The sequence below is a fragment of the Triticum aestivum genome, unplaced genomic scaffold, assembly GCF_018294505.1.
Source record: "Triticum aestivum cultivar Chinese Spring unplaced genomic scaffold, IWGSC CS RefSeq v2.1 scaffold7A_scf_3554, whole genome shotgun sequence".
Lineage (NCBI taxonomy): Eukaryota > Viridiplantae > Streptophyta > Magnoliopsida > Poales > Poaceae > Triticum > Triticum aestivum.
Window position 1 is genome coordinate 19,303 of NW_025225113.1, and position 12,293 is coordinate 31,595.

Here is a 12,293-nt window from a genome sequence, read left to right on the forward strand (position 1 = left end):
AGCATAATAACAGCTGCTAGTGCATGATTCCCTTATGAACTGATCAACGGTTTATTCTTCGAAGGAAAAGAAACCAACTGTCTGACGAACAAGGTAACTAAGTTATGAAGTATTGAGAGGGACTAAGCATACCAAAGCATACTTTGAGAAACACCTTCGCAATGTAAAAGTTTAAACCACATTTTTTTGTGACACGTCGAATCAAACTTAAACACAATGTACAATGTTAGATGAAGGAATTGGAGTAAGTCTTAGGACTCCCCAAGCTTTTCAGAGCGACATGTTGGCCACACTATAGCACCACTCTAATGTCACTGATCATCTCAACGCCAAAGAACTGCAATGGAGATATCATGGGGAAACAAGAGAAGCATCAGATGGGCTTGTGATTGCATGATGCTTGACTATTCAGCACAGCTGCTTGGCCGCCAAAAGCAATGGTGTATAGGCGGTATCAAGGAATGCATGTTAGTGTGCTACTATGACCTCCCGACCGCTGCCCTTATTTCAATAGTTGTTCAAGTTCTTGTATCCTTGCTTCATACAACTTCTTTCAAGAGAAATAATTTTATTTTGTCATCAAATTCTAAGCAAGCACAATTTTAAAACTTTTGACAAGCCTTACACAATTCTAAGAAAAAGTGGCTCGGGAAAATAGAGATTAAGCAAAAAATCTTTATTGTGGTGATGAAATTATCGTGGACAATCACATGCCAAAGTGTCTATTCGCATGGTGAATCTCATCTTCTATTTATCAGTAAAGATGAACATCGTTTCATTTTTGGGCTTTTGTTGGTTTTGCCACTAGTTGTGCCATGCTACTGAGTGTTTCCACTAAAAGTTTTGACTATTTAAAATGACATTGTTTCATTAGAAGCGTACTAATAAATGCCATTTTATGTTGTTATCATCATGTCAAAATCGGTTGACCAGTATATATGTCCAAAATACTCATGGTCTCATTTGTCATACCCTGCTCCTCTCTCTAGTTCTTCTGACCAAAATATCTCTCTCTATCATACACTATCATAGATTGTTAACGAGAAAGTTGATATACTATCTATTCCAAAATATAAGGTGTATTAAAAAAATTCTATGGTTAAACTTGTGCATGTTTGATCAAGTATTAAGAAGAAAATAATCATAAATAATATCAAATTTGTATCATTATATCCATTATAGAACAATATTTTCATATTTTATTTATTTGTATTGTAGATGTTGATATTTTATTCCATAATCTTAGTCAAACATATATATGTTTGACTTTCAAGAAAATTGATGCATCGTCTAGCTTCTCCATGCGTAAAAGATTCCAACACCACAAAAAATCAAATCTGCAAAAGTAACATGACACAATAACGTAATTGTCTCACTGCCACAAAGAACTGGAGTAATGTGTTCCCAAAATGATTACGATGACTGCTAGATGATGACAAAGACTTTAAAATTCTTGAAGATCCAAGGTCCTCCCACGTCCTCACGCCAGGACGACATCTAGAGGCGGGGGTCGGAAAAAATTTGTATGGCAGCTACTGTTTAATTAGCATGCTCATTTAGTAACCACACATGCACATGCTACTGTTTCATAAGTTGCAAAACTGTTTAATTAACATGCTCTTTTTTCTGAAAAGTTCATGTTTATCGATGCTTTAATCTGCATTAACTGCAACATTTGTACGTGTGATTACTAAATGAGCAAGAAGGGCTAAATGTTGTTGTCAATTTTATTTAATGCACCTCAAAATCTAAAAGGGTGTTAAAGTAAAATGAAAATGCGATTAACAAAACGAAAGACTAAAAAAATGAGATATGCCCAATAAGTGTAAAAAAAGAGGGAGTAATACAAAATATCAGGCCAGGGGAGAGCAAGTCCCATGATTTTGACAACAGCCCACGAGGTGTACACCGGTCGGTCACCGGCAATCCCTCTATAATCCACCAATCCCTTGGCCAACAAAGACGAGGCAAAAGCAGAGGTATGCATGAGGGTTTCTCGTTCAGCCGCCGCTGACATCATAGAAATTTTGGTCCCCTCCCCTCTGGCTGCCATCTTGGCGCTGAAAGGAGGGGGGCCTCGGATCTTCAGGAGCTCTATGTTCTTCGTCACCATCTAGTGATCATTGTAGCTTTGTGAAAATAAGGTTACTCTCATTCTTGTCGCACTGGCATGAAGTTAGAGATTTTACTTCCTCGCAGATCCGATTGTTCAAATCTAATGAGTTTATGTTAGTGTGTCAAGCTTTTTTTTTATTTTGATTCTTTGTTGATCTGTTATCAACACTATGGTGAAGATATTGTGATTCGACAACCTGTACTTCGGGGGTATCACCCCCCACCCAAGTACGTTTATCGATCAAGACTTATCGTTTTTTTGGATGGGCAACTCAAGGCTCTTTCAAAACCTTTATTGGCAATGTTTGTGCTGGTGAAAAAATGACAACATCGTTGCTCCAGTCTAATTGCAGGATCTTTATCAAATTCTTGTGAGTATTTCTTCTAGCAGAGATTATTCCACGATGAAGATGTTTTCCAGAAAAAAAATCATTGTAATTCTTAGTCATAAGGGTTATTTTGTATTTTCTTGGATTTAAGATCCAAATCGGTGTATCTATAATTGTTATGATTTATAGGTGTTTCTAAAAAACACAATCCCTTTGCCAACCCCTAATAAATAAAAAAGAGAAATAAGAACCAATCCCGTGGCCACCCCTACAAAAGGAAAAAAGAAAGGGTTTTGCTTTTGCCGCTGCACCATCTTCGAGTGGATACAGCGCAGGCAGGCGACGAGCAACGATGTCTTCTTTATCGTACTATTACCTTGCGAGGAGGGGAAGAGCAAGGATTCCAAAGCGGCGGCCATGAGCGGAAGCGTCGGCGGCACCGCGGCAACACTTGCACCTCATCTTCGACGACTGGTCGCGCGGATACAGCTTCCGCAAGTTGAACCCGTGGCTTCGCCACCAAGGCGCCGTGCGGTGCCTGCCTCGGCCGTTCCTCCGGCTGGAGGCGCGGCCTGGGTCGCCGGACTGCTCCGCGTTAGCCTTTGGCACCATGATCCCAACCTGTTCCTGACGACAGCTACTGGTCCGTGACCGGCGGCATCCCGACCCTGGACGTCCGCTCGCGGGCCATTTCCTTTGGCCCGTGGCTGGAATACCACATCGATGATCGATCCCATCTATCTCGCCGTCGGCGACGACAAGCTGTTCACTATCTGCCTCAACTCCTTCGAGGTGCTCTCCGTGGACCGATCTGGCGGCGAAATGGAGTGGTCGTGGCAACTGCTCCCGAAGCTGCCGTTCGAGGTTTACGACGTCAGCTCCTACGCCTTGCACCCGGACGGGCGGTCCTTCCTCGTGAGCATCAAGAAGGAAGCCATTGCGGAGACCTTGGCCTTTGACACGGAGGAGCTCTCATTTTTTTTTTCGAAAAGGGGGGTCTCCCGGCCTCTGCATCAGAAAGATGCATACGGCCATCTTATTAACAAAGGTGTCAACAAGGTTCCAAAGTCTCCAGCCAAACAACAAGCAAAAGATAAATGCAGCTCACCCAGAGCGACCGACGGCTAGATACACAAGCTAGCCCGAAAAAGATGCCAGAACCGGCTGGCTAAAAATAGATAGGGAAACTAATTGCCTATCCTATTACATGACCGCCATCTAAACCGGTTGAAGATATCCCGAGCTACCATCTCCCAGCGGATAGATCCAGTAACCAAATGCTTCCTGGCCTCCATCGGAGTGAGTAGTGACCACGAACGGATCAGTGCCGTAGCTCGGAAAATAACCTGCAAAAAATGAATCCGTGATGTTCTGTTAAAAACCAAATCATTTCTGCAATTTCAGATAGTCCATAACAAAGCGGAAACTCCAATCCGAATATGTCTTGCTATTTCAGGCTTAACCCCATTAAGCCATGTCCCAAATAAAGTATTGACCGAAGTCGGTGGAGTAATATTAAAAGCAATATGGACCGTCCGCCAAAGGACTTTGGCCATCGGGCAATCAAAGAATAAATGTTTAATCGTCTCGTCCCAATCACAGAAACTACACCTAGTAGGTCCTGTCCAATTGCGTTTAATCAAGTTGTCCTTTGTTAAAATAACTTGTTTATGAACAAACCACATAAACACTTTAATTTTTAAAGGAACTTTGACAGCCCAAACATACTTGGAAGTTGGAATAGCATACGAATTAATAACATCAATATACATTGATTTAACTGTAAATACTCCAGAGCTAGTCAACTTCCAGCGCAATATATCGGGATGGTGAGAAAGTTGAACCTCCATCAGTCTCCTAACTAGATGGAGCCATTGTTCCCATCGATTGCCCGCTAGCGACCGTCGAAACTGAACATTAAGGGGGGCAGATTGGAATACCGTTGCCACGAACACGTCCCGTCGTTGAGCAATCCGATATAAAGACGGATATTGAATGGCTAAAGGTGATTCACCAAGCCAAGTATCCTCCCAGAAATGTGTACTTGTACCGTTTCCAATAACAAATCTCGTCCTATTAAACAAAGATTGTTTAACTTTCATTAGTCCTTTCCAGAAAGGCGAATCAGTCGGCCTGACTGCGACCTGGGATAATGTCTTAGTCTGAAGGTACTTGTTGCGGAGGATCTGCGCCCACATGGCCTCAGTCCCGGAAGACAGCTTCCACAACCACTTACTAAGAAGGCATCTGTTCTTAACTTCAAGATTTTCAATGCCGAGACCCCCTTGGTCCTTCGGTCTACAGATGATGTCCCATCTAGCAAGCCGGTATTTTCTTTTAAGTTCATCACCCTGCCAAAAGAAACGCGACCGATAGAAGTCCAGTCGTTTCCTAACACCAACTGGGACCTCAAAGAAAGATAAGAGAAACATAGGCATACTCGTGAGCACCAAATTAATCAATATCAAATGGCCTCCGTATGACATGAGCTTACCCTTCCAACAGCTCAGTTTTTTCTCAAATCGATCCTCGATGCATTTCCATTCGCTGTTTGTTAGCCGATGATGGTGTATCGGAATACCCAGGTAAAAGAAGGGTAAACTCCCCAACTCGCACCCAAACAATTGCCTATAAGATTCCTGGTCGTCTTTGGCTCTACCAAAGCAGAACAACTCGCTCTTATGAAAGTTAATCTTTAACCCGGTCAATTGTTCAAACAGGCATAACACTAGCTTCATATTTCTTGCTTTGGCCAAATCATGCTCCATAAAGATGATCGTATCATCGGCGTACTGAAGGATGGAAACACCTCCGTCAACAAGATGAGGTACCAACCCACCAACTTGACCATTCTCCTTTGCCCTTCCTATCAAAATTGCTAACATATCCACCACAATGTTAAACAGGATAGGAGACATCGGATCTCCTTGTCTTAGGCCTTTATGTGTCTGGAAATAATGACCTATGTCGTCATTCACTTTAATTTCCACACTCCCTTTTTGCGTAAATGAGTCAACCTGTCGGCGCCAGGCATCATCGAAACCTTTCATACGCAGTGACTGTTGGAGGAATGACCACTTAACCTTATCGTACGCTTTTTCGAAATCCACCTTAAAAATTACTCCATCTAATTTCTTGGAATGGATTTCATGGAGCGTTTCATGAAGAACAACCACCCCTTCAAGGATGTTCCTGTCCGGCATGAAAGCAGTTTGGGATTGCTGCACCACAGATTGCGCAATCTGTGTGAGCCTATTAGTCCCGACCTTGGTGAAGATTTTGAAACTAACATTGAGGAGGCAGATCGGTCGGAACTGCTCAATCCTCACAGCATCCGTTTTCTTCGGGAGCAATGTGATAGTTCCAAAATTCAAGTGAAATAGTTGAAGCTGCCCGGAGAATAAATCATGAAACATCGGTAATAAATCCCCCTTAATAATGTGCCAGCACTTTTTATAGAACTCAGCCGGGAACCCATCCGGACCGGGAGCCTTATTGTTCTTCATTTGTGCAATAGCATCGAACACCTCCTTTTCCGAGAACGGGGCAACCAGGATATCATTATCAGCAGTAGACAATTGAGGCACGTCCTCGATCCTGGACTCATCTAGGGACACACAATTGTCCTCCGGCGGTCCAAATAACTGTCTATAGTATTCGGTAATATAAGTTTTGAGATTATCCTGACCTAAAATAGTGCCCTCATCCTGCTCGAGCTGAAAGATCCGCTTCTTTCTGTGCTTACCATTAGCAATGAGGTGGAAGAATTGAGTATTCGTGTCCCCGTGGACTACTTTGCGGACCTTGGCACGCAAAGCCCACTTCAATTCTTCTTCGCGGAGAAGTTCTTTCAGCCTCTTCTCCGCCTCATGTTTAAGCTGGAGCTCGGCGGGCAGCAACATCGCGGATTCGGCTTTTACATCCAAGGCCTGTATAAGAGAGAGGAGCCTATCCTTCTCAATCTTATACACCCCACTGAGGTGCTTAGCCCAACCCCGTAAGAAACTTCTCAAATGCCTAATCTTATTCTGCCAGCGCTCGACCGCCGTCCTTCCTCCGACACCCTTGGCCCACTCCCTGGCTATGATGTCTAAGAACCCCTCGCGTTCGAACCAAGCCATCTCAAAAGAGAAGGTGTTTTTGTTACCCATATGATTCGGCTCCCCTGAGTCGACGAACAATGGTGTGTGATCGGAGATTCCCCGCGTGAGAGCTTGCACTGTAACAAGAGAGAACTTCTGTTCCCATTCCACGCTGGCGAGAACCCGATCAAGCTTTTCATACGTCGGGTTTGGCAGAGCATTAGCCCAGGTAAATTTTCTATCTCCCTTAGATCTAAGCTTTCAATAATGGTATTGAACATAAATGACCACCTACCGTCAAAGTTATCATTATTTTTCTCCTCTCTCCTCCTAATGATATTGAAATCACCTCCGACCAAAATCGGAAGCTGTTCGGACCCACATATCCGAACAAGATCCGCTAGAAACTCTGGTTTAAGCTCGGGTTGTGCGGCACCATAGACTGCTACCAAAGCCCAGTTGAACCCATCAACTTTAGACCTAACTCGAAACTTAACCGCGAAGTCACCCATTACTACACTCCGGACTTCAAGAGATTCACATCTCACACCCAGTAAGATACCTCCCGATCTACCTCGTGGAGGGAGACAATGCCAATCGAAATCAATACCTCCCACAAGAGAGGAGAGGAACTGCGGCGCAAAATTGTCTCTACCGGTTTCCGATAAAGCAATGAAATCTAACCGATGTTCCAGCGAAGCTTCAGCAAGAAACCTTCTTTTAGCCAAGTCCTTCAGACCTCTGCTATTCCAAAAGATTCCTTTCATAGTTCATCATGGAATTTTTTAGCAGTCCGAAACCTAGCACTCCTACGAACTGCAGAATCGGGATAAATCTTTCGTGTCCACTTACGCTTAGGCTTAGTGGGCTCCGTCACCCGGTCCTCATAACCGGGTTCAACGGGACCGCCAGCTAGCTCATCTAAGGGCGCATCATCGCCCTCAGACTCCTGATTAGAAGGTGATAGATCCGCACATAGATTATTTAGCACTCTAACCCCTAACGCATCAATTTCCGCATCATTCATGGGTTTGACTGCAGCCAGATTACGAATAGTCTCTAAGGCCCTCTCCGCCTCTAAATCTAACATATCATTCACCGAATTGGAAATTTCATTATCAGTGGCGCCTAGTGAAACTCCTAATTGGTTTGCATTATTAATAATCTCCTCAGGAGCAAAATGCAATAAAGAATTAGATATGTTAACGGACATACCAGCAGAGATCGCAGCATCGTGAAGCTTGGCCGCCCTCATAGCGCACCACTGCTGCATATCGTCCACCTCCGGAAGGTCCAGAACGCGAGCACTCATCCGTCTCCCCGTCGAGACCGGGTCTGGGATGCCGCCAAAAGCAATAACCTCCTCGCGAGAATGAGGAGGCCGCGGGCTCCCAATGCCCTCGGACAAGTGCCCGGCGGGTGGGACAAGAGACAGGACAACTGGGGCCACCTGCCCAGTCCCTCCTCCTGCCCCGACCACCGGCTTAGAGCGAAGTGACGAAGTCGCCGATGGGGCGGTCCTCCCGACCGCAGACGAGGACGGGATGTCTGGGGCCTCCTGCCCCAGCCCCCCCTCCCCCGGCGTCATGAGAGACGCGGGTGGCACAACCAGGTCCTGAGGGTAAGGAACCGAGGCCACCTGCCTCGGGCTCCCACACCTAGCGCTGGCGGGCCCCGACGTGGCCGGCACCACCGGCGTCATAATAGGATGGGGGGAGGCCACGACCACCTGCCCTGATCCCCGACCTCCAAGGCCCACCTCGGACAAAGGTGCCATTGCTGGAATCACGGCAACCGGCGAAGCAGGGGAAAGAGGCGCGACCTCCGGCGCTACAACCCGAACTGCAGATCCCGCAATGTCCAATATAGGAAGCGTGTGCTCAAGCGCATCATCAGTCTCCACCCTATCGCTCCACAGTCTGGGAGGCGCAGAAGCAGGCGTAAAGGACCCAAACCGCAGTGTCGTTGTGGACACCGAATGTGACGGTGTCAGCTCAACCCCGGTCCCCTCCCCAGGCAACTGAGCATCTGGGTGAGACCCGATCGACCCCTCTCGATCAGACTCGGGTGGCGCCCCCTTGGCTCCTGCACCACCATCACTCTCGTGCATATCAACATCATCCCCAACGACTCCATCAGCAGGCATCTCAGCGTCCTCAAACTCTATGTCGAGCGGGAATACCTCTCCCCTATAGGTCCAGTGTACCACATCAGGCACGAAATCCACATTCAGAACACTCACCAAAATCCGAGCCACTCCATGAGCCCGAGTGAAAGCCATATCCACCCTCTCCGTCTTACCAACCATGATACCCATGCTGGCTACAACTCGAACATCCTGCAGAGGCTTAGATGGGGCCCCAGAGAACCGTAACCAGATCTGCGTAAGCGGCTTTCCACTCATGAAACTCCAAGATACACGTAGTACCAGGAACTCTACACAAGCCAAAACTCAACAATTTCTGTAAATCCTCCACAGAAGGAAAATCCACCTTAAAGACATTAGCTTCTACGCTGACCAACTCCCACTGAAAATCCCCTGGTACCAACTCCTGAAGCCTCCGGATAATCTGAGCCTCAGTCACCTCGCCCTGTGTTGCTTTCACAATCCCGGTATTCTGGCCTTGTGGCTCCTCTGGGATCTCCCTCGCAACCGGGGACTCGAAGAACAACAGCTCCGCGCAATATAGTCCATACATAGTTAGAGCCGGAGCCTGGTCACGCAAGACCGGGCACTCTCCCGAAGCATGTGCTGGCTTGCCACATGAGTCACACAACTCGGCGACGCACTCTGCAATAAAATGGCCCTTTTCACCACACCGATAACAGAGCATCTTTTCCTTCTTGCGCGCCCACTTGGCTGCCCTCTCAGAATCAGACCTGTCCGATGCCACAGCCGCCGCCCCAGGCACAGGAGCCTCAACAGTAGCCAGTGCCGTTACCACCTCCATCGCCTGACCAGTAAGATCGGTGGACTGAGTATTATCTGCTTCCATAGCTGTCGCCTCATGGTCAACAGCAGCCGGGGGCGGAGGCTGTCGACGAAACCTCCCTCGGCCACCACCCCGACCACCTCGATATCCACGGTAGCCACCTCTCTGGCGGTGCTCTGGGCCGGATGTCCCCTCGACAAAGCCACCTGGAGGCCCAAGGAAAGGTCGCTCCGCTGACCCGTCACCCTGCCAGGCATATCCTCGACCGCCACCCGTAGATGAGGAACCACGGTGGTTCCCTTGTCCATACGCATCCACACCGTCATCCCCCCATTGCCCGCGGGGTGGCTCAACGGACTCTGGAACTGCCAAATTTTGCCTCGTCTGCGACGGTCCCGACCGGTTCTGAGCCGGTCTCGCTACGAAGTGCGGCGTGGGAGCTCCTCGAGGCGGTGCAAGACCCTGGGCCGACACCACAGTATTCTGTCCAGTCCCATCGCCCCTGCCCGCAGCCGTAGGTACTGTAGGAGTTGGCGCAGTCGGGCGGTACGCCGCGGCAGCGCCACGGCCAGCGCCAGCTGCACCGACGCCTCTGGCCTGGGCGTCTTTACCCGCGTGCCGCGCGGGCTGTCTGGCAGCCGCCTGCATCGGCGGCCGAAGCCCATGGTTGCCGCCTGGCCGCCCAGAGGCAGCAGCGGCCCGGCCGGCTCCGTCAGCCGCGCCTGCCGCACCAGGTTGAACGCCGGCAGCACCCCGTCCTAAACCCCCCGGCGGTGGCGGCACGGCTGCTCCGGCCCTGTCCCTGGCCTGGGGTGTTGGCGCCGGCGGCGGCAGGCCCCCCGTCCCTCTGCCCGTCATCACGCGAAGGGTGGGGATCCGACGAGCTCGACCGGAGCCGCACGGAGGGAACAGTGGCGTCCCGATCCGGCGAGCCCTAGGGCGCGATACCAGGACGTTCGTACAATACTGGATCTCCTCCGTGCATGCGGCTTTACCATCGATTCCTGTGGCGCCCGGTCTCGCCTGGGCCTCATACCCAGCGTCTACCGGCCCACGTAAGTTCTCGTGAGAAACCGACACAGTTAGCCCACCTCGGCCCAACAGGTGGTTCAAACGGGCAGTACGAGCGGTGCTGATCCCGATCGACGGGGGCGCATCAGCCGCCGCCGCCGGCAACAATCCGGTCCTCAACCGGCGCACCTGCCTCTTTTTGTTGACGACCTTCCACGAATCCGGATGAATCAAGTCGAAAAGAGTAAGGTTTGGAAGTTGTACCTTAGGTATAGGGCCCTTCCATGGCTTGACCGCCGTCGCCGCGGTTCTCCGGTGAACGGCACGGCGCACCATCTCCTTCCTCTCTTGCGGATGTAGCCCGATCCGCGCCGGATCCTCCACCGGCAGAACGGAGTCTATGGTATTGGCCACATCATCCTCGTCGTACCCTGCATGAAATAAATTCAAGATCAAATCCGATGGAGTAGGCGACGTCGGAGAACCTCCTGGATCCTCTCCGTCGCCGTCAGCATCTTCGTCGTCCGACTCTAGAATAGCCCAGAAACGGCCGCCGATTCCGGTCCGGTCCGCAGGTGCAGGGCGACGCGCTGCGGTCGCCTCCACCGCCGCCTGGGACGTCGCCCAGGGAGTCGCCATTCAGTTGGTATGGAAACAGCTTGGCAATTGGGCGCTGCCCTTCGACGAACGCGGTCACTTCGACCCTCTCCTCGGCGCCTTTGTCTGGATCTCCGAGTCCGGGGAAGACCCGGACACGATGGGCCAACTCTACTCCTGCTGCTTGCCCGGCTCCGACGGCACCCTTCCAGTGTCGAAGCTCTGCAAGGAGAAGCTGTTCTGTTCAGCGAGGACCCAGCCGAGAGCAACCACAGCGCCACCCTCGTGTACCTGGGACGCCGGAGCAAATTCTGCCTCATACAGTGTGTCTACACTGATCAGGAGCATCAGGACGACCCCCGACCCGACAGCGGTCTTTATCGTCTCACCACGTTCTCCCTCAGCCATGACATGAATGGAGAACTGACCACTGGCAAGAGCCGTCGGGTGCAATACTACAAGGTGCCCGTCCTTCAACAGCCTGTGGCATTTTGGATGTAAAGTGCTAAAATAATGTAATTTTGGATGATGAGTTCATATGTTTAATTTTCACACACTCACTTGTGGTTGTTTCCTTCTATGTTTTCTATGTAAAATGCTAAAACACGTACTTATGTTTTAATAATGTGTTGGTGAATTCATCTCCTTCTATGTTTTCATGTGTACGAGTTCGCAACAAAAAGGAATCATTCTATGCATGTGAATACGTTTTTTTGCTTCATTGATTTAATTCAACACGGCAAGCTTAGTAAGGGGTAATAAGCTGCAAACACTAAGAATTCGGGTGCTGCTTCAATCGGCCGGTCGACTGTCGCCTTACCCTAGCGTAGAATTACATCGTTTTAATCAGTTTTCATTGTGCGGTGATTTTTCTACACCTTACCTGATACACCATTACATTACATGTGTTTTCTTCCTCCTCTCTGAATAGGTGTGCCGTGATAGGCCTCCATACGTCGTAATTAAACTTAGTACATGATCGAACATCCAAGCATTTGCTGAATGTAATTCATCTGTCCATGGACATGCATGGAGCATGATTAATTCAAATTCATATGATTGGACAATGCGATTTGACTATTGACCATCTTGTTTTGTTTGGATTGGTGGCTACGATATTACTAACTAGGATGCAAATTATAAACTGTACCTCGTGCATGATGAGTGCCACCCTGGTTTTGTAGGAAGAACAAGGCAATGCACGATATATTTTTTTTACACAATTT